This window comes from Chiloscyllium plagiosum, chromosome 5 (genome assembly GCF_004010195.1).
Source record: "Chiloscyllium plagiosum isolate BGI_BamShark_2017 chromosome 5, ASM401019v2, whole genome shotgun sequence".
NCBI classification, from domain to species: domain Eukaryota; kingdom Metazoa; phylum Chordata; class Chondrichthyes; order Orectolobiformes; family Hemiscylliidae; genus Chiloscyllium; species Chiloscyllium plagiosum.
In genome coordinates this window covers 21,259,543-21,281,209 of record NC_057714.1, presented here as the reverse complement: position 1 = coordinate 21,281,209, position 21,667 = coordinate 21,259,543, and the positions used below count along the sequence as shown (strand labels likewise).

Sequence of the window (21,667 nt, the reverse complement as noted above, 5' to 3'; positions counted from 1 at the left end):
TTTATCCACCTTCAACTGTTTCAAGACATCCAGCACTTCCTCCTCTGTAATCTGGACATTTTGCAAGATGTCACCATATATTTCACTACAATCTATATCTTCCATATCCTTTTCCACAGTAAATACTGATGCAAAATATTTATTTACTATCTCCCCCATTTTCTGTGGCTCCGCACAAAGGCCGCCTTGCTGATCTTTGAGGGGCCCTATTTTCTCCCTAGTTACCCTTTTGTCCTTCATATATTTGTAAAAATCCTTTGGATTCTCCTTAATTCTATTTCTCTTCTGAACTCTCTCCAGCTTGATAATATCCTTCCTATAACTGTGCGACCAGAACTGGACACAGTATTCTAGAAGGTGAAAGTGAGGACTGCAGATGCTGGAGATTAGAGTCAAGATTAGAGTGGTGCTGGAAAAGCATAGCAGGACGGGTAGCATCCGAGAGCAGGAAAATCGATATTTCGGGCAAAAGTCCTTTATCAGGAAGGGCTTTTCTGATGAAGGGCTTTTGCTCGAAATGTCGATTTTCCTGATCCTCGGATGCTGCCCGACCTGCTGTGCTTTTCCAGAACCACTCTAATCTTGACAGTATTCCAGAAGAGGCCTCACCAAAGTTCTGTACAACCTCAACATGATTTCCCAACTCCTATACTCAAAGGACTGAGCCATGAAGGCAAGTGTACCAAATGCCTTTTTAAGCTCCCTAGTTGTGATGTAAACTTCAAAGAATTATTTACCTGCATCCCTTGGTTATACAATACCACAACACAAAGGTCCTACCATTAATTGTAAAAGCCCTACCCTTGTTTGTTGTACCAAAATGCAAAACCTCGCAATTATCCAGATTGAACTCCATCTGCCATTTTTCAGCTCATTGACCCATTTGATCAAAACCCCTTTGTAATCTTAGATAACCTTCTTCACTGTCCACTATGCCACCAATTCTGGTGTTGTGCCTTCTACATTCTCATTCAAATAATTTTTATAAATGACAAACTAAACAGAACCCAGAGCCGATCCCTGTGGAACACTTGTGGTCACAGGCCTCCAGTCCAAAAAGCAACCCTCCACTTTAATCTCTGTCTCCTGCCATTAAGCCAATTATGTATCCAATTGGTAAGCTCATCCTGAATCCCATGTGACCTAACTTTACTAATAATTCAGTTTCTGTCTTCACAGATGTTGTTAGATGTGCAAAATATTTCCAACATTTTTAATGTTTATTACAGATTTCTAGTGTCTATAGATTAAATCTTTCTGACATTGAAAATTATTTTCTATTGCAAAATGTCTAGAGGTCCTCCGAAGTGTTCTTGGCAATGCGGTGAGCTCCTGGATTTGCCAAAGAGTGTAATTGCATCCTTCACAGTGCACCAAAGAGTAGGAAGCATACCTGACACAAAAAGGGTGAATGGCGGCTGGCGTTGTCGAGTCTCCAGGTCAATAGAACGACAGGCAGATGAAGCAGAGGATAGAGAAAGGATAAGCTCTGCACTAGAAGGCTGCTTGCTGGGTTAACTGATGTGCTCAACATCTTGAGTTACATGGCCAGCAACACTCTCCTGTATCCACCCCATCTGACTTTACTCCCCGATAAACTAGCTAAAGAGCCATCATTCACCCTTGGCCTGGCTGCAGTCTTGTCATGCCTGGATAACTCTCAATGTGCAGTGACCAAGAGTAATTTGAGTTGAGTATGTCAGATTCATATTTGTCTGTTCAATTAATCTCTCTGTCTCTTTCTCTCTCTCTCTCTCTCTTCCTTTTGCGACTGCTGTGGCCAGGAAGGTGGTAGTCTTAGTGTGTCTGAAAACAGGCACACAGAATGAGGAGGTTAGTTCAAGGATAATGGAAATGGGATGGAAAACACAAGGTCCACGACTCTATCATCCACAGTTTATAAAAAAGGTGGATAAATGTGTGTGGGTGAAGTGAGAGTTGAAAAGAAGCAGGAACACATCATCATCCTCAGTGCTCTCAGCAATACCACGGACTCCATCACAATTGGTCTCACATAGAGAATCATCATTAAGTGTCCTTGACCATTCTGAGTTTTGCTATATTTACTTCTATTGTTAGACACCCTGTCCTGAAAGAAATAGGGCAGAATATCAATAATTTTAGCTTTGTGTTTTGAATAATGTTTCTGCCATCATTGAATAATTGGAGCTATATTGAGGCAGCAAGAAGTAGTGTGCAAGTGTGAGATTGAGTATCTGGATTTTAGACCCAAGGCCTGATCTTTGCAATTGTGGTGTATGAGTGCTGGCAGTGTGGTGCTTTGAACAGTGTGAGGTGTTAGCAGTGTAGCTGCTGGAAGATATCTGCATTCACTGCCTTTGGTCACCTGCATGAGGTCATTCGACATCTTGTGGCACCGCTGCCAAGCTCTTAGGTCCAGGCTGAAAGTGTTGATTTCTCCATCCATCGACTTTCATTCCATTCTATAGGTAGTCCTGTGAGTCTCATGACCTGCTTAGCCTTCTCCCTCCCACTTCATAACTGTGCTGACTCTGCGCTTGCTCTGTTTCCCATTATAGATTCCAGCACCACTGCATCTGTTACTGTGGAATCTTCTTTCTACTCTGTTGTGCACATCCCCAAAATTCCAATTACCACAATATTTTTCAGTGCAATACCCTTGAAGATAGGTAGCTGCCTTTAAGAAATGTAGCCTGGCTGCATCACATGGTTTCTAAGCCATGTCAGCATCCCGTTAGATTGGATTAGATTACTTACAGTGTGGAAACAGGCCCTTCGGCCCAACAAGCGCAACCCACCCATACCCCTACGTTTACCCCTTACCTAACACTATGGGCAATTTAGCATGGCCAATTCACCTGACCTGCACATCTTTGGACTGTGGGAGGAAACTGGAACACCCGGAAGAAACCCACGCAGACACAGGGAGAACGTGCAAACCACGGACTCCATCACAATTGGTCTCACATAGAGAATCATCATTAAGTGTCCTTGACCATTCTGAGTTTTGCTATATTTACTTCTATTGTTAGACACCCTGTCCTGAAAGAAATAGGGCAGAATATCAATAATAGGGCAGAATATCACAGTTAGTCGCCTGAGGCGGGAATTGAACCCGGGTCTCTGGCGCTGTTAGCTTTCTTGATTATTTTGTGCTCTTGTTTGTGACATTTTAAAGACTTTTGTACCTGAACGCCCAAGTCTCTTTGGTCAAAAATGTAGTTAATTTTATGCTATCTACAAAGTATGCTGAAAAATCCTTTTTCAGCCAAAAATGGATAACCTCACACTTGCTTATATCGAATTTCATCTGCCACATTGTTGCCTTTCACTTAATCTAACACTATCCCTTTGCAATTTTGTGCTATCATCTTCATTGTCTATAATGCCACCTAACTTTGCGTCTTCAGCAAAATCAAGTAAGGTATTATCCAAGTCGTTAATAAGTAATGTGAATAATCGAGGCCCTAACACAGATTCTTGAGGGTCACAAATAGTCACCTCCTGCCAATTTGAGTCCCTATCCATTATCCCTACTGCCCATTACCTACCACTCAACCAGTTACCCAGCCATGTCAGTAATTTGCCTTCAATTCTGTTAGCTTCTACCTTGGATAACAGTTTCTTATGTGGTACTTTATCAAATATATTTTGGAAGCCCGTAAAAATAACATCCATAGATATTCCACTGTTCACTATCTTAGTCATGTCTTCTAAAAAAAATCAGTGAAGTTGTCAGGCATGACCTACCTGTCATGAATACATGGTGGCTCTCCCTGATTAACTGAACATTTTCAAGGTGTTCAGTCACCCCATTCTTGATTAACAATTCTTACAATTTCCTCATCACAGATGTTAGGCCAATTGGCCTTTAATTCCCTGATTTTCCTCTTTCACCCTTCTTAAAAAACAGAGTGACACATGGCAGTTTTTCTATCCAGAGGGACAACTTCTGTATATAGAGAACTGTGAAAGATTGCAATGAGTGCATCTACAAAGTGCTCCCCTACTTCCTTTAGCACCGTCAGATGGAAACTGTCAGGTTCTGTGGATATGTCACTCTTTGATTTCATTAATTTCCTCATTACCAACGTTTTACTTCCATTGATTTTATTCTGTCCCCAATTTCCTCAGGGCTCCCGGCGAGCTATCCACTTTTTCTACTGTAAATACTGAGGTAAAGTAATTATTCAACATGTCTGCCATTTGCCCGTAGTGATTGACAATATCTCCACTTTCAATATTTAGTAAGCCAACATTGTTCCTGATCACCCACTTTCTCTTTAATGATAAAATTTCTACTTACAGGTTTTGATGTCCCGTGCAAAGTACCTTTTATGATTCCTCTTATAAGCTACTTTGTGACCTTTTACTGGTCTTTGTATCTTTCCTTTTCTACAGGGTCTGTACTGTTTTTACATTCTTCATAGAATCATAGAATCCCTACAGTGTGGAAATGGGCCATTTGGCCCAACACGTCCACACCGACTCTCTGAAGAGCATCCCACCCAGACTTACTCCCCTACTGTACAACCCTGCATTTCCCATGGTTAATCCACCTGACCTGCACATCCCTGGACACTATGGACAGAACATCTAACCTGCACATCTTTGGACTGTGGGAGGAAACTGGAGCACCCTGAGGAAACCCACAAAGACATGGGGAGAATGCGCAAACTCCACAGAGAGTGTCGCCCGAGGCTGGAATTAATCCTTGGTTCCTGGCGCTGTGAGGCATCAGTGCTAACCACTGAACCAGTGTGCCACCAGATTATGACCCTGTGCTTAAAAATGTGGGAAAAGCATTTCTAGCCAGATATGTTTACTATTGATTTTGATTCAGGCCCTCAGCTCACAACGTGAAGTATAATTTTGTAGAATAAGTACTTGCCAATGATGACCTAGTAATAAAGGTTGACAAATAAACATCCTAGTGTCACCTTGCTGAATAGTGTCTTGATGCAACTAAGGGCCACAACACAATGCAGCACACCAGAACTGCAAAAAGAGGAAGAGGAACACCTATACAAGGTATTCGCCAAAAACGGATATCCGCGCAATTTCATCAACAGATGCCTAAGAGAAAGACAACGGAACGAGGACATGCCGCAACCCAAAGGACTAGGTTTGTTGATTGAGTTTGTGGATGAGTGCCATGCTTCTAGGAATTTCCCTGGCTGTTCTTTGTTTGGCTTGCCCTATAATGGTAGTGTTGTCCCAGTCAAATTCTTCGACTGAGACAACACTACCATTATAGGGCAAGCCAAACAAAGAACAGCCAGGGAATTCCTAGAAGCATGGCACTCATCCACAAACTCCATCAACAAACACATCGACCTGCACCCAATATACTGGCCACTACAGCGGACAGCTGAAACTGACAACCGGAAGCGGCAGGGACAGGCCACTATAAATGCCGGAGGAAACACAAAGAAGCGCTTCACAGGAGGCTCCCAAGGACTGAGGATGTCACCTAGACAGGGGACGAAACGTTTGCAACAAAAATTCCCAGCTCGGCGAACAGAACCACAACAACGAGCACCCGAGCTACAAATCTTCTCCCAAACTTTGAGGACAAAGATTTGACAACACAAAATAAATGATAGTTATACCGGGTAACAGCCAATGAAAGACAGAAAGAATGGAAGGAACAGCAAAGGAAAGAAATTGAGCAGATTAAAAAATGAAGGACTGAATTGAACAGTGATGTACGGGAGCAAAGTTATTCCAAATTGTTATGCATCAATAGCACTGCCATCAATGTTCTTTGCATTGCTTTCCAAATTCTGATTTAGTTAATTTTATTCCTCAAATATATTAACCAGTTCTGCTGACCTATCTTTCAGTAACCTTACATCAGTGCATTGCTGGTACTGGATATAATATTATACTTGTCAACATGTAGGTTGTCAGTGCTTATAAACAAAAATAATTTCACTATTTGATATATAGTGTCTGTATCAAATGTTTCCAGCTCAAGTTTAACCAATGTAAACAATACAGTAAATGTACAATAAGGTTCCAACTCCAATACAGTCAATGTGAACATTACCATTTCCTACACTAACAAATTTTTCAGTTTCTCTGATACTTATTTGTAATTAATGCTGAATTCTGGGCTGTGTTGAGTCCAGTATTGAGGACTGAATTTCTAGGGACTGAATTGAGATCACTCACAGTAATGTAATTTTCTGTGACTAGAAAGGAACAGTAGATTTTCATCCCATTGGTTGTGGTCAGAATCAATTTCAGTTTCCAGAGGTAGAAGTAATTCAGCAAAATTTTAACATACCTCACCATCTAGTTACTGCATCTTCTAACATTAGATAAAAACTAACCAAAAATTGAAGTGTCAACACAAATATTGGACTAGAATTTATGTAAAATAATAATAAGACTAATGGCACACATTGTCCTTGATGTACAATGTCAGAGAAACACAAATGCAAAGCCAGAAGCAAAAAGCCAGAGGTGTCTCCTCTACATATTGTAAAAATGGCATTTTATCATCTGACACAATGTTTAGATATATTAATTGATGTAAAAGTCTTCCACTTATTTGTCAGTGTGGATTACATGCACCAAATGAAGAGCTTATCCCTCTCAGACTTAATATGTTTTAACAATGTGATATATTTTAATTGCTGCCAACAATCTCTGTCATTGAAAATTAAATCTGTACAAAAGTGGAGTCACGTTCTTTCAGATTTTAATTGGTTTTGGACATTCTATTTCTTTTCTATTTATTTTTTCTAACAGTATTTGGATTTGTCATTGAACATTCTGAAAAATTGCAATTGCAGTTGGATTATACTCCACTCTTTTTGACTCACTTTGCCCAAACTTATGATTCGAGGCTCTTTACAAGCAAGGAGTGTGTCTGATTTGAGAACCTTCTAATGAAATGAAGAATCTGCACTGGAGGGATGCCCCTTTTTATATGGAAGTAATTGCCATCTTCTGGGTTTAAAGATCCAAATACTCTTTGAGAGGTTTGTAAGATACAATGGCGAGACAGTAATGTGGCAAGTGGGTGAGTGAGAGATTACAGTGCCATTTGGGTGAGGGCTGCTGGTGGCTGGGCGAGGGGTTAGGGATGGTAGGTGGGTTGGTGAGAGATGAAGTAGCAGGTTTGTGAAGAGGAGAGTGGCTGGTAAGTGGAGGGGAGTGGGGGTGGAGCGGCAGATAGATGGGTGAGAAGGGTAGGATGGCAGGTGATGGAGTATAGTGACAGGTAGTTAGGTAAGGGTGGGTCAAGTGGAGGTTATATCAGGTTGGAGTTGGCCGGGAAGAGTCCGGTTGAAGGAGTGTGTTGGGTTGAGGGGGTATTGAGTCAGTTCAAGGGAGCTGGTAGTTTGGACGACTGTCAGGTTAGGGGAAGGAGGTATCACGTTGGGGTTTGGCTTACATCAGGTGGCCTGGTGGTCAGGTTTGGGACAGGCTTGGGTCATGGGGCTGGTTGGTGGAAGTTACAGGGGAAGTCAGGCGTCCGTGGGGTTTCAGGTTGGGACAGTGTTATAGTTAGTCAGGACTTTGAGCAGGTTTTAATTCCTGTAAGATTTCCTGGGTAACAATCCAGTTAAGAAAGTCATAATCCTCAAAGGTCACTGACTCCAACTCAGATTTGGAAGCTGTTTTGGAGTATTTCAGACACACAGTAATTGCCCATCAGAAGTTTAAACTTTTTTTGCGAATTTGAGGGTAGTCAGTGCATTGTGTCTTCTGAGTAATCTGGTCATGCATCAATCAGTGCACAATGCTGCAACATATATCTTACAATGAGAAGACCTGGGCCACGCTATTTGGTCCAGATTCTGTGTTGTCCATTAACATTACTTTATTCTGTTTGGGTTGAGATGATATGTAATATGTTCACACTATTCCCAGATACCCTGTAGAGGGCAGCAGTAACTTGCCACACAAAAGGTCATGGAGATCATATGTGCAAAACCATGTTCAAAATTGGTAATTTCATGTTCACATGCACCTGATACATCATGCGGTTTCATGAGATAACATAAGCAATTCCTTTTTTTTGCAAATTTCCAGCATTTATGGTTTTTAATCATTTGACACATTTTATTTTAAAACGTTATTGAATGACTTTGCAAAGGACTTATTTCCCACTATTTGCAAGGTGCATTTTTAATGAAGATTCCAGATGTCAATAAGGCCCTAATTTAACATTTACACTGTAATGAGAACTTCTGTCATTTATCTTGAGAAATGTTAATGCTTGAGCAAGCTTTCTTTGCACTTTGATCAAGTAAACGTTCTTAAATCCAGTGTTGGTCGCAATAAACATTATTGGTTAATTGTTGCAAGAACATTAAGTAATATCTACGAAGAACCTTCATTAAATGCTTCGGCTAATTAGAGTTGTGTTTATTTCAGGCTGTGTCCTTACACATTAATTTAAAAATTTAAAAACCACACATTCTTCAGAATTAGACAATAAAACACTGTAGTATTCTTATTAATGAGTTTTTGTTAATTGTTGTTCTCCCCACCAATTAATATTGGGAAAATTTAGCAATGAGTTAGGAAGGTGTGGGTTTGATAGAACACAATACATAAGTTGTCTCCAACTAATGTTAGGTCGTTGTACGATGAATTGAAACAAATGTGGAAGTGTTAACTCCTCACCCACAGTTTTATTACCTTTTGTGATTATTTAGCAGTAATTTGGCAGAATATTGGCCTGAAAGCAACCATTAGTGTACATTAGGATTGAACAACCTACACTGGGTCCCAACATCTTTGAGTCAGCTCCATTGCCACTAAACTTGGCAGAGTGGGAATCAGACTTCATCAGTAATTCCAATCCAGCCAGGTGTCACGAAATTTAATTAAAGAATCTATCCAATCACACACATCGTGGCTGTCCAGCTTGTGAAGTGGAAGAGAGGTGTAATTGAAAGCTGACAGTAAACCCAAAATGGAACAATACAAATCTCTGTCATCTTGCCCTTTGAAAAGTGGCTGATTAAAAATGTTACTGTTGCACCTTTCAGAGTGGCAATGTTCTCGATTTGGAATGCACTTGTTTGCATTAATGGAAGGTACTCCATTCCAGTATTTTGCCAGAATGCACAACTTTGCACACTTGGGGGATAGCATTATGGGGAAAGCCAGCAGGTAAGGTTCACATAGTTGTATGGTAATTTTAGCTTAAATCTGCCCAGATCCACTCGTGTTCTTTGTGGGCAGATCTGTCCTTTGAGATGCAGGACAGAAAGCCAGATTTATTGCATCCCAAATCAGTTTCTCAGCCCAATCAATTCCCTTGCAGACTTCATCCATGGAAAGTTGTGAGGAAATGCAAAAGTTTCTTTGTCTAAACATGGATGGAAGATTGCTTGCCAATCATATTCTGAACAAAACTGTATTAATTTAAAATGAAAACTGGAAATGAAAATATCCACTGCCTGGCCCTACATTTACAGCATTTCAGTGGATTACCTTCAACAGATGAAACTGTTTTCTGATATTCAGACAGCTCTGCCATTAGTCCTGTGCTGTTCTGTCTGATTGGCATGTGTGCCTTGGCTGATGTGATTCTGTTCTGCCACTCAATCACTTCGTGTTCAAGGTAACCAAGTTCAGCCTATAGGTGATAAGAACTGAATTTTAAGATGATATATCAGTGCACACCTGTTGTCTCTGCTGGACACTGGTGTTTCATCATCCTAAACAGATATCCTGTTCCCCTGTGCCAAAGGCCATTTCCTCACATTAAAGTAAAACAATGTTCTGATGAAGAAACTGGACTTGAAACATTAATGTTGTTTTTTCCCTGCAGATGCTGTTAGACCTGCTGAGTTTTATAGCAATTCCTATTTTTCTAGCCATTTCCTCAGACAGTGTGGAAACAGGCCCTTCAGCCCAACCAGTCCACACCGACCCTCCGAAGAGTAAGCCACCCAGACCCATTTCCCTCTGACTAATGCACCTAATGCTATGGGCAATTTAACATGGCAATTCACCTGACCCACACATTTATGGACTGTGGGAGGAAACCAGAGCACCGGGAGGAAACCCACACAAACACAGGGAGAACATGCAAACTCCACACAGACAGTCACCCGAGGCTGGAATCGAACCTGGGATCCTGGTGCTGTGAGGCTGCAGTGCTAAACATTGAGGCACCATGCCGCCCATTACTGTGATCTTGAACTGCCCTGACACTTGGTCCAATGCCAAGAGTGCTATAGATTCTGTCCCTTACAAATCCACTGGGAATTTTTCATTCAACACTGGATTGTCATATTCTCTAGACTTTTCCAGGTTAAGGGAAAACTTCCATATTGTGTTGGAAATATAGGTAAAGAAATTCATCCTCTTTGTTTTCTATCTCAACCACCAAAGGACAAAGAACCCTAAAATCTTTAAAGACTGAGCTCTCAGATCTGTGTCCCCAAGTTTCTAGGCTGAGAGTTGTCAGGATCCAACTCCCAAGGTTAAATTACAGTGGTCTCTTTTTTCCGTCCATGCACTCATTTTCAGTAAGCCTAAATCTGCATCTAATAGTAGACCAATTGACTAATTATCATCTACTTCCTTTGTTTTGTGAATGTGCAGGCAAGATGTCATGTTATAACTGGTGAACAAATACAGTCAAAACTGCAATTTCAACAAATAAATCCCAGTTGATGTTCTTGCATTTTAAAGCTTACTTGTTTCAAGTATAGAATGGATCCACAAAGTGCACATAAAGGCACTTCTGCAAGGTAGAAATAACATGATTATGGCAAGCCAGCTAGCACACTGAACTTAACTGTTTTTCTCCAAACATGATCATTTTCACAAAAAAGTGTTCTTCATGAAATCATTTAATGCACAATCCAGTTACACAGTTACTCAATTTAAATGGTCATAAAGGAAGTTATCATTAATTAACAGAACAACGGTAACATTTTCATCAGTCTCTACAAATGCATTGCAAACACAATCTTGAAGTCGTAGTAAATGTGCACATTGTTGTCGGCTGTTCATCTGATATTTCTTTTCTTCCTGTGGTTCTCCCTTTTCCAAGGAGTACTGTATGTTTGACAAGTGCTGTGATCATGGCAACTGGTGTTGCTGATCTATTTCCACTCTTGGGAGTGAACCACTGGGATTGATAGCCATTTTGTACTCTGTGCAGGTGGTTATATTTCCTTGATCTGCCTGCAGTCGAGGCTTGATTTTTCTTATTCTGCTTGGATGCTTTTGTGGTTGCATCAATAGATCTAGAAGTTCATATTCAAAATGTTTTATGGGTTGTGTCTTGGCGAGAACATTGAAAATTTGTGCTCTGACTGGTTCTCCAATACACAGGTGTGGAAATGAGTAGTCTATCAAATTGAAATTTGGGTTTCTGTCATCTTCCCTTGATTTTGTCAGTCAAGCCTGTACCTACTTCAGTTTTTTTTGCTATTCGAGAAGTCGTTTGAGTGTAGTGTGACATCAATGCTTGGACTGGACTACTCACCATGTGTTCACTAAGTGTGTTTCTCCACTCAAGGATTGCCTGTACAAGTCTGTTAAGGATTTATTATTGATCCCTTTGGCAATTTTCACCATGGGCTCATCCTTTGTATTTGGCTGGAGACAGCGGGGAAATAATGTCTGGTGTTCAATTTCCCAATCTTTTATAATGTCTTCAACCATGAATTGAGAGCCACTATTGTACTTCATAATATCTGAAATACCATACCAACTGAAGTGTGTTTTCAGGCATTCTACAACTCACTGGTAATCACTGACATCAGCCAGTCTAATTCCCAGTAACAAGAATAGTCGTCAGTCGTGGCAACATAATCAGTTCCTGAGACAATGGAGAAATATACTTCAAGCTTCATCCTTGGTCTGTACGGGATATTATGTGTGATAAGCAGTGCTTAGCTTGTTCTGTTTGGTATTCATTCTAAGCACTGTTCTGGATGATGGGATCCTTAAACATGTTGCTCATACTTGATGAGTAGATCATTTCTCTTGCCTTCCTCAGACTGGATTCAAATCCTTAATAGCCTGATACCTTTCTCATCTCCTCAGGGATAACAACTATACTTCCTTTGTACATGATGCTATCTTGGAGTATCACTTCGTCTCTGTATTCCCAGCACTCTCTTACAGCAATAGGCATGTCTTTGATATCTTAAGACCTCCTTTCATCACTACTTCCTGCAGCACTTGGAGAGATGTGATTTGTTGCCATGTTCACATGTCTTTCAGATCCTATCAGCTGAAACTTGCATTTCTTTGGCAGAGTGGCATTGGGTTTTTTTTTGAGGAACTTTTGCCATGAGGCTGAATGAGTTTACCAAACTCCCATCATTAATTACCTACCATGCCCCTATGGCATCTCTCACATTTGATTTCTGCCCCCATCTGATCATGTCCCTTAGAGAAAAAGTGCAAGATGGCCATGGCTCATGACAAAATTCTGCAACCTGCTGACTGATGTGGAGCATAGGTTTGGGGTCCCATACCTCAACCAGGGCAATGGTAGAGCAGCGGATCAGGCTGTTGAAGATGTGATTCCACTGCTTGGACCTGCCTGAGGAAATCCTCCAGTATAGTTCAGACAGAGTGTGCTGCATCATCCTGACATGGTGTGCTCCGTACAATTGACACAAGCATTGGAATGACGTCCTGGATCCACAGAAACTGGGGAAGTGGCAGCAGTCCTTCATGAGGATGAGGACACTAGGGTGGAAGAAGCTTATGTGGCCAGATAGAACATCATTAATAGCTGCTTCCACTAGAAAACAACTGGGTGCAGCATGCAGTCATCTGTTGTAACATTTTTTGGCTATGATATTGATAACTGGTTGGCAATATGAGGGCGCAGTTCAGCCTCAGTTGACTTAATTTCTATTCCTTTCCACAAATAAAGGCACATGTTCATGTTTATAATTGTCCAACTGTCTGTCTGCATGTGATGTTCCCCTACTGGACAGGGATGAGCTATGGTGTCCTGAGAGCGTTGGGGACAGGGTATCACTGACTTAGACCATGTCAGACAGGAATTGTTACGGAGAGATAAAGTGTGTGCTATAATGGTTGATTAAACAGTGATGTGAGTGAGTGCCTTGGTTTGTATTAGCAGTGTTATCAATGCACTGTGGACTACATGACTTTGTGGCTGCTGTGCCAAGACGTTGCCAGTGAGGGGCAATGCTGGATTATCAATGTTTGTCCAAATGCACAATGGTCTTTCAAAGATTACGTGGGCATAAGTATTGCCTGTCTTTGGATAGATATCTATTGAGTCGCAAGGTGGACAGTGCATGGTAAGATGGGGATAAATTAATAAAGCTGCAAAAATTTATGAGGATCCTATTTATCTTAACAGAAGGGCCAAAAAAGACTTGGAACTTAAGTTTAAACAAAAATTTTTTTTTTCACTGAAAAAATAACCTAGAACTCATTGTCTAAAAGTGTAGGAGCTCGCAGTTTGGTTTACAATACACACTCAGAGTATTTAAATGCACTTTTTGTATTATATTTAATTTCTATTAAGAGTAATTAGTTTTAGCTCTATAAAACTTGCTTTCATTTCTTTTACCACCTATGGCTGTACCAGCTGAATATGTATAAGTGTTTTGTCTACCTTGTAAATACTGATGATCATTATCCCCTTATATTATTACATATTGTATAGATTATTAAGTATTATTCACTGCGTAATATCTTCTTTACGAATTTAATATTGCTTTGCTTAAAGTTAAATAACTTTACAATCTGTTTTTAATAAAAAAGTATCTATTCCAAAGACAATAGTCACAGTAAAAAGATATTACCCAGCAAGAGGCCTCTGAATAGCAGTCATTTAAAAGCAAATTATCTCAACAACACACACAGATGTAGTAAGATAGGTGTCTGATTTAGTTAGGAATTCACACTAAATAGGCAGAATCCGAGACATCCAACAAAATGCTTTATTTTGTATCCTGAAAGAAGACATCAGGATGCGACCATGCACTGTACATGTCTCACCTAGCTAGTCAGAGTCTAATCACATACTGTCTTTACCAATCAGAGTTCCAGGATACCATTGATTAGGATGTGGTTGTGATTTTGAAAGAATTAATAAGGCCTCCCTTTCTGTAGTTGTATTTACAACTACAGAAGACAAGAACAAAGAACAATACAGCACAGGGACAGGCCCTTTGGCCCTCCAAGCTGGTGCTGCCATGTTTTGCCCTTCCATACTAAAACTGTCTTGTTTTACAGTATCCATATTTCTAAATTCCCTTCCTATTCATGTATTCATCCAAGTGTTTCTTGAATGCTGCTATTGTGTCTGCTTCTACCATATCCTCTGGCAGCAGGTTCCAGGTGCTCACTACCCTCTGTGTGAAAAACGTCCCCCCTCAAACTCTGAACCTGTGTCCCCTCGTAATTGACCCCTCCACCCAGGGGCAAAAGCCTCATACTTTCCACTCTATCCAAGCCATTCACAATCTTATAAACTTCTATCAGGTCACCCCTCAACGTCCTGCATTCCAGTGAAAACAAACCCAGTCTTATCCAACCTCCCTTCATAGCTAAAATCCCTCACACCAGGTGACATCCTGGTAAAACATTTCTGTACCCGCTCCAAAGCATCCACATTCTTCTGGTAGTGTGGTGACCAGAACTGTATGCAATATTCCAAGTGTGGCCTAACTGAAATTCTATAAAGCTGCAGCATAACTTGTATATTCTTATACTCAATGTCTCTTCCAATGAAGGCAAGCATGCCATAATCCTTTTTTTACTACCTGCACGGCCACCTTCAGTGATCTGTGAACCTGCATATCTAGATCCCTTTGCATATAAATACTTCTAAGGTTCTACCATTCACTGTATAACTTTCACCTGTACTTGACCTTCCAAAATACATCACTTCACATTTGTCCGGATTAAACTCCACCTGCCATTTTTCTGCCCATGTCTCCAACTGACCTATGTCCTGCTGTATCCTCTGATAGATGGAAGGAAGAAGGCAGAGCATTCCAGCAACTGAGAGGACTGGTATTCTATTGTGAGTGGTTGGATCCACTGTCTGGTTGTGTCATTTCTGATGTACTTGCTTTGATGTCTTAAAACGGTAAACTTTGATAAACATACTTCTATGGAGTGATCTCATATTTTGTTAGGTACGAATGATACAATAAAAATTAAAAGGGATTTCAGAATCCTACAAATGAATGATAGAGTAGGAACTCTTGCTTTGTTTAAAAATGCTTGCTGTCTACTTGAAAAGCAATGATCTGCAGGGGGCATTATATGAATGGCTCTTTATGCTATCAGCATGGACACCGTGAGCCAAATGGCCTCCTTCTGTGTTATAAGATATTACATCATATCAGAAGGATTAGTAATGCTGTGCATTTGGTGACATTCCTCTTGAAGAAATAATTGTTGAGTGCAACAGCTACAAAATAGGTTCAGGAAATCCACAAAGCAATGATGAACATTTGTTACTTCTTATAATGATTTTAATGCTCACTCATCTTCAACCTCACTGTTACCCACAAATTTATCTCTCTGCATGCAGATGTTTTAGAGAACTGCCCCATTATGTCTCCTCAGAGTTTTCAGTGTCATTCCTCTTCCAAGTACATTTCGATGGCCTTGGTTAATTACTGGTATCTTTGAAAGGAGAGGGATCAATATTAAGGAATTCAGATTGGCAACCAATATAAATTGGAATCCAAGATTGGCATATTGGCTATTTTGTGAGTAAGAAGGAAATGAAGGGATAAAAGGAGGAAATGGATTAATTTGTGAATCAAAGGAAGGGATCTACTCATGGAGTTAGAGGGGATGTCTAAGATTCTAAATAAGTGCACTGCACATCGCTTTCTCAAGGAAGGCGTTACTGGGACAAAATTATTGTGAAAGAGGATGCATTTGATTACAGGATGGGCTAAAAACTGATAAAGAGGAAACATTAGAAAGTTAAAAATCACACAACACCAGATTAAGTCCAACAGATTGAACTGGAAGCACTAGCTTTCAAAGCGCTGCTCCTTCAGATTTTTAACTTTATATACCCGAGTCCAACATCGGCATCTCCAAATTAAACGGATTATCAGTACCCGATTAGATCCATCTGAGCATACTGACAGCAGTAAGAGAGGAAATGATGCAGACTCTGGCCACAATATTGCAATCTTCCTTAGCTACGTGTGCGCTTTCAGAAGTTGGGAGACTTGCAAATGTTACAGCCTTCTTCAAAAAAGACGTGTTGGAATACATCCAACGACTCCAAGCCAGCCAATTTAGTCTTGGTGCAAGGAAGTTTTCTGAAATGATAATTCAGGACAAAATGAAGAGTCATTTGGATAAAAGTGGAAAGCTGGTACAGATTTGTTAAGGGTAAAATGTGTTTAACTTATTTGATTGAGATTTTTCTTTAAGTAACAGAGAGGGTGGATGAGAATAATGCAGTTGATATATTGATAATCTGCTTGAAGAGTAGGGACATTCTGGTGAAGTTCTCCGATGATATGAAGTTAGGTGGACAGGCACGTAGTTCTGAGGAGGTGGGGAGGCTGCAGAAAACTTTAGACAGTTTAGGAGAGTGGTCCAAGAAATGGCTGATGAAATTCAATGTCAGCAAATGTGAGGTCTTGCACTTTTGGAAAAAAGAATACAGGCATGGACTATTTTCTAAATGGTGAACAAATTCATAAAGCCAAAGTATAAATGGACCTGGGATTGCTAGTCCAGGATTCTCTAAAGGTTGACTTGCAGGTTGAGTTTGTGGTTCAGAAAGCAAATGTAATGTTGTCATTTATCTCAAGACGGTTGGAATGTAAAAGCCGCGATGTGCTTCTGAGATTTTATAAAGCTCAGTTTTGTGTCCAGTTTTGGCTCCACACTTCAAGAAGGACATACTAGCACTGAAGCATGTCCAGTGGACATTCACACGGATGATCCCTAGAATGGTCAGCTTAACATATGATGAACGGCTGAGGATCCTGGGATTGTATTCATTAGAGTTTAGAAGGTTAAGGGGAGATCTAATTGAACCTTACAAGATAATGCATGATTTAGAAAGGGTGGATGCTGAGAATTTGTTTCTGTCAGGCGGGGATACTAGGATCCGTGGGCAGAGCCTTAGAATTAGAGGGGGTCAATTTAAAATGGAAATAAGGACACATTTCCTCAGCCAGAGAGTGGTGGGCCTATGGGATTCATTGCCACGGAGTGCAGTGCAGGCCCCAACACAACCCTGCGGGACATCACTGTCATTCTGAAAAAGAACTTTTTATCCTAACTCTCTGCCTTGTGTCAGGCAGCTAATCCTCAATCCATGCCAGTAGCTCACCTTGAACATCATGGGTCCTCACCTTGTTCAGCAGCCTCCTGTGAGGTACCTTATCAAAGGCCTTTTGGAAGTCTAGATAGATAACATCCACTGGGTTTCCCTGGTCTAACCTACTTGTTACCTCTTCAATGAATTCTAACAGGTTTGTCAGGCATGACCTTCCCCTTACTAAATCCATGCTGACTTGTTCTAACTTGACCCTGCACTTCCAAGAATTTAGAAATCTCACCCTTAACGATGGATTCTAGAATTTTACTTACAACTGAGGTTAGGCTAATCGGCCTATAATTTTCCATCTTCTGTCTTGATCCTTTCTTGAAGTCTATCTATAGGTCTTTCTGTTGGCATTGTTCACTAGCGAAAATGTTTTGAGTATTTAGGGAGGTTGTTTGTTTTCACGGAAGATGAGATAAAAAGAGGATAGAGGTGAATGAAGGATGTCTGTGTGGCAGAGTATAGGTTTTGCCAAGTTAGCCTAGTCTTTGCTTAGCTACATTTAGCACTTGTACTGACTGGCCCTGCCTCTCCCCTCAAATGGCCTGCATTTTACGAGAATTTCTAACTCCATGCTGAGGACCCTGACCTTTGTCAAAAGAATCTAAAGGGATGTATCTGAAAATTTAGGAGCCCTCCCAATGCTGTCACACTGATGTCTTTTGTTACTTTGGCATTCCAGCAGAAATGTTTTAAACAACTATACCTAGAGTTCAACTGGTAAGGTGATGTTGCTACTCTCCAATGAATATATCAACTGGTGGAAAATCTAAGCCTTAGACTTCATCCTCACATCTCCATTCTTTAGTTTTGGATGCAGCTGTCTATTGATGATGTCTACTTCTCTCCCAATTGATTTAAAAAGTCCCATCACAATCAGTTTTAATCTCTGCCGCATGATTTTATGTAATACAGTACAGTGCATATCTTTTTTTAAAACTCTTTGATTATCCTTGGGACTAAATGGATGGAATGTTTGATTATCCTAACTTTTCTTACCCTTATAACCTTCAATTCCACTTCTGATAGATCACTTTTGAAGAAGATCAAAGACAGTGCAGGAATCTCAGATTGAGATGGAAGTTTGTCCTGATCTAATGAAGCAGCCATTTGTCTGACTGCTCTTTTTCAGTGTTATAATTTTATGACATTTATTTAAATTTTGTAAGGTGAATCTTTATCCAATCAATTCATACACCATCTTATCAGTTTTATCAGTTTATTCAGCCTTGGTCAAGTTAAATTGTGGATTTTCTGAGGTAGAGTATAAAAATGGGCTTTTCTTTATTTAATTATTGTGTGTTTACATAAGAATGATTGTTGTCTTTCCATGCTCTGCTAAATCTAAGTTTACATTAAGCTTCATTAATACAGTATAGAAATATGAAGACAGAAATATGAGATTGGGAACTGAAGTAGAAGTAAAATGACATGCAACTAGAAACTTGGGACCAAATTCAGGTCACATATAGAAATGTTCTGCAAGCCTGCAGTTGGTCTTCCCAGTGAAGACATCAAAGCATGAGCAGCAGACATTGTACACCAACAATTCCCAAATGGTGTTTTAATGATGCTAAATGAATATACAGAGGTCGCTTCATGGGTTCCAGCCCTGCATAAAGCTCCTAGCATAGACTTGCCCTAATCATCTATTTATTTCTGTGTTTTTTTGCTTTTTTCTTAGCAACCTGAAGTGGGGTTAGGGGGTTGGTGGGACAGTGGCTTATCACAATGTCTAGGAAAGGAAAAGAGGCCAATTATAGTGTGTGTGGGGAGGGGAGCAGAGGGACTGGATTCCTCAGTAGAAAATTAAAACATTGTGTGCGTCATCTATATTAAAATGAATTGAGTCATTGTTCTGAATAGCCATTCTAGAACATGAAACATTGATTTTCTTTCTCTCACCACAGATGCTGCCAAACCTGCTGAATTAGTCCAACTTCTCTGTGTTCATGTCAATGATGTTGAGATGGCCATTGGAGAACCTTGGATTGATGTTAACTGTTAATGCCAAACTGTACTGTGAATATCAAATGTGTTTCCTTGTCCTAATCCTCGGCCTTGGTTTGGGTAGATCAGAGAAAAGTATAGACAAGTGAGCACATCCTAAGTACTTTCATATTTGCATATTGTATTAATCTTAAATTGCAACTTTAATGATTACATATCGAATGTTACTGTGTTGCCTTATTGCTGTTCTTGGTGTTTTGATCTTCAAATGGTAGAATGGAGTGACCTTGGAGAATAATTTAGGAGGATTCTCACTTTAAAATGAGTCTTCTAAGGTGGTTATATTTTAGTTCCAATGGCAAGGAATATGTTAAAAAGATTAGGATAGTTTAATTTCCCAAAACTTCAGCCTTAACATAAATACTCTATTTGCCTATTGCACTTTTTCAGTTAAATTGTATGTCCAGGAGCAATTTATATTTCCATACTTTTGTTTCTGAAAACAGTCCATTGTCAAAAATTAAAGATTAATTTAGGAAAAGAGCACTAGGGTGTGAATTATTACATAAAAGCATTTTCATATATTTGTAGAAGTATTTATTGGATACTGATGACAGAAGATTAATCACACCAATGCTTGGCATTGGCCCTAATGTCATGTAATCTGCCTTCTTAACTCAAAGACACAACAGAGCATTTGCTGCTAGAGCTTGGAAATTTAGCTGATTTATCCTCATAGTAAGAAAGTCAATCAATTAGCTCTTGAACTGACATCTCGCACTTTGTTTGGCAGGAAATCAAAATCCTGACAGCAATTCAATTGTGATGTTCATGTCTTTACTGCAAGGGCACCACCTTTTCCTCAGTTTCTGTACAATCATCCTTTATTCCCAGATGCATAAACCCATAATTTGAATTAACTATATTTTAATGTTAAACTTAAGGTGCTGACTGAACTACTCCACGGTACAAGTTTTTAAAAGGAAAATGCTTTCTATATTGCTTCAACAAATCAGTCTTCACACCAATAAATTTTGATTTAAATGCAGCAGGAATTGATCATGGAAAATGCCTTAATCAAAATATCAACAGTGATACCAGCACCTGGTTACTTTTTTGTGTGTCAGTACATTTTTTCACATGCAAATAATTGGTCTCAGTTGCTTTTGCAATGGCTGTCATAGTCATAATGTCATAGAGATGTACAGCATATCCAAGGTATTGTACAACAAGTTTATCTCATTCTGTTCAATGATTTAAAAGCAATAGGGAGCAATCAGGCATGAGGTGCACATGTTGCATACCAGTTTATAGAAGGTCCATAGACATGGATAGTTAATAGATGTTAGGACCTCAGCACAATGTCTAACTCGGCACAATGCGTAAATCTCTTCCAATGTTACTTTCATTAAAATTTCCAGAATATTGCAAGTCTCTTTCCTTGGCTAATCCTTTACTGATACACTGTTCTGCAGTGGCCAGCTGTAGAAGTGTGGTCAAGTTCTAAAAAGTTACTGATGATTTCCAAAGATTGCTTTGCAACAACTGAATTTTCCCATTTCCAGGGAATGCCATTTTCAGAGTTTCATTCAGTTTCGCATTATGATTCATTACAAATTTTTTCATGTAATCTTCTACTCCTCACCTTTATGCAATTTGTTTATGCATTCAGGCTGTGCAGTGCCTTTCTCTCTAATTTGTGTGTTCTTAGAGATGTTCTTAAGGGGAGGTGATGGTCTAGTGGTATCACTAAACTGTTTAACTGGAGATCCAGGAAATGTTCGGGCAATATGTGTTCAAATACCACCATGGCAGATGATGGAATTTGAATTCAACAAAAATCTGAAATTTAAAACAGTCTAATATTGATGACCATGACATCATTCCCAATTGGCAGGAAAACCCACCAGGTTTACTAATGCCCTTTAGGGAAGGAAACTGGCATCTTAACCTGGTCTAGCCTGCATGTGATTTCAGACCCACAGCAATGTGGTTAACTCTCAACTGCCCTCTGAGCAATTAGGGATGGGCAAAAGATGCTGGCCTAGCCAGAGATGCCCACACCCTCTAAACGAATAAGAAAAAAAAAATGGATGTGCTTGCCATTGCCAGGACCTTAACACCACCAGATACTACATTTAAACACCATCTGAAATGCTGCAAGCCAGGAACTGGTCTTCACAATTTCCTGCTTGACTGTTATTATTAAGGACATGGCCAAGAAATGGAAGTTGACATCCCACTTTTCAACAGTTTGGGGTGATGCAGAGGAGGGCTGCTGTCCATCCACCGCATCACCAAAGAAGGTCACAGCACCAAATACTGCTAGCCTGGATGGAGATAGCCCACAGTCAGTGCTATCTCAAATGTGCAAACAAATATGCAAAAATGCCACAAGAAGGTCAGTGACATTTTTGCAATGCATGCTTCTCT

At 40.0% G+C, this 21,667-nt stretch overlaps 1 protein-coding gene across 4 annotated transcripts in view; it reads right to left on the bottom strand.

Annotated features, from left to right (window-relative positions):
- LOC122549745 (zinc finger protein 385D-like) overlaps positions 1–21,667 on the bottom strand; it is a 1,019,967-nt gene that overhangs the window by 681,583 nt on the left and 316,717 nt on the right. The gene's annotated exons all lie outside the window — the stretch shown is intronic.